General features: G+C 28.1%; 1 protein-coding gene across 1 annotated transcript in view; it reads left to right on the top strand.

Moving 5' to 3' along the window:
- LOC113804811 (ETS homologous factor) overlaps positions 1 to 698 on the top strand; it is a 6,156-nt gene extending 5,458 nt beyond the window's left edge. The window contains exon 6 of the mRNA XM_027355719.2: positions 1 to 698. This exon is cut by the window's left edge and continues 913 nt beyond it. The gene's annotated coding sequence lies outside the window, so the exon portion shown is untranslated.
- The last annotated feature ends 1,802 nt before the right edge of the window (positions 699 to 2,500 follow it).

Raw genomic sequence — 2,500 nt, 5'->3', positions numbered from 1 at the left:
ATGTTTATGTATGAGTGTGTGTGATTTTATTTTTGTGAATGTGTGCCTGTGCTTGTTTGCAACATAGTTATTTATGGCATTCATAAGTGCTTGATATTTTAAAGAACTACTATCCATCCAGATTACCTGAAAAAAAATGTTATATTCACATTCATATTTCTCACCTGAATTCCACCACATAGTCATCATAAGTCGAAGCTTCCTTTTTGACCACATGCACAAACCTGAACCTTTCGTGGGTACAGTTCTTTTAGGATGTCACATTAGACAGCTGACATTATAAACTTTCATTTACGAATTTATTATCTATTCATCGCATTTAATTAATTTATTTGTCTCCGTGTAGCTAGATATTTATACTATAATTTATTGTCGCTATAATCTATTATATTATGATTCATTGTCACTCTAATCTATTATACTATAATTTATTGTCACTATAATCTTTTATATGGTGATTCGTTGTCACTCTAATCTATTATACTATAATTTATTGTCACTATAATCTTTAATAGTGTGATTCGTTGTCACTTTAATCTATTTTGCTATAATTTATTGGCTGTGATAGGGTTAAGACGATGCTTAATAAACAGACCACGTATGTACGTACCTTCTAAGAAGGATGAATACAGTACGTCAGGTCTTTATAGAATGTATTTCCTTGTGGAAAGAAACGTAATAAACTATTTATATGAAAACATTACTTTTTTCTGTCCTTTATAATATTTAAAAGATGGATTTCAAATAATCATCTGTATGTATCAGAACAATTTTATTCCATTAGTCACAGAACAAGAATGAGGAATTTCCTGGTTTGAACAATGATTTCAACACACTCCCTGTTCGATAACTAAAACAATGATTGCTCTTATGTGTGTACATACATTCACACACACAAACAGACGCACATGTATATATGTGTGCATGTATATGTGTGTATGTATGTATGTGTGTATATATATATATATATATATATATATATATATATATATATATATATATATATATATATATATATATATATATATATATATATATATATATATATATATATATATATATATATAGACAATAATAATAGGTTATAATAGCAATGATGATGATGATGATAATAATAATAATGATAATAATGATGATAATAATGATAATGGAAATAATAGAAATAATGACAATAATGGTAATAACAATAATGATGATAATGATAATAATGAAGTAATAATGACAATGAGACTGATGGTAATAATTACAATGGAAAAATATAATAGTGATAATGATGATAACAAAAATCATAATATAAATGTTAGTCGTGATAGCAACAATAGCAGTGAGAACGATAGCAATATGATATAATGCTAATGCTAATGGGAATGATGGTAATAAAGTAATATTAATTTTGGTACTAAAGATGATGATACTAAAAATCATAAAGATAGCAATGCTAATTACAATATCAATAATGAAAATAATACCAAGAATGATAGTAACACTAAAGTCACTAATATCAACACGTACTGCTAATAACAGTGATAATTGTAATAATCATGTATTACCAGTAATCTATATTAAAATTCTGTTTGTGTTTCGTCTATAAGACCGTACGTTATACCTGCACGTTACGCTTTATCTTGATGTAAATTGGGGGCGGATGATTGACAGCACACACACACACACACGCACACATACACACACACACACACAAACACACACACACACACACACACACACACACACACACACACACACACACACACACACACACACACACACACACACACACACACACACACACACACACACACACACACACACACACACACACACACACACACACATTCACACACATACATTCACACACATACATTCACACACACACACAAACACACAAGGCATTGTAAAACGAATCTATTGATAGCTGTCTATCGTTATCATTATGATTATCGTTATTATTATTATTATTATAATCATTATCATTATCATCATTACACTCATTACCATAATTATTATTGTTTCTCTTTTATCATAATCATTGGCATTATCATTGCTCTCAATATCATGATTGTGATTGGTTCTATCATTGTTGTTGATTGTATCATTATCATATTTTTTACCATCACTTTCATTATCATAGTTATCATTATTGTTTTTACCATCATTACTCTCATTATCATAACTATTATTGTTGCTATAATTGTTACTTTTGTGTCTTTATCATTATCATTACTCTCATAATCATAATCATCACTGTTGCTGTCATTATTTGTTCCATTGTCATTATCATTCCTCTCATTATCATGATTATTATTGTTGCTATAGTTGTTATTGTTTTTATCGTTATTATAATTACTCACATTATAATATTCATCACTGTTGCTGTCATTATTTTTTTCATTATCATCATTATTATTATCATTACTCTCATTATCATATGTAGAAATGGTATGAATTAAAATGAATATATTCACAATACAAGAGATATATCTGACCAGTTTCGATCATATCT

Source organism: Penaeus vannamei, chromosome 19 (genome assembly GCF_042767895.1).
Source record: "Penaeus vannamei isolate JL-2024 chromosome 19, ASM4276789v1, whole genome shotgun sequence".
In the NCBI taxonomy this organism is placed as follows: Eukaryota; Metazoa; Arthropoda; class Malacostraca; order Decapoda; family Penaeidae; genus Penaeus; species Penaeus vannamei.
This window is presented reverse-complemented; position numbering and strand designations above follow the sequence as displayed.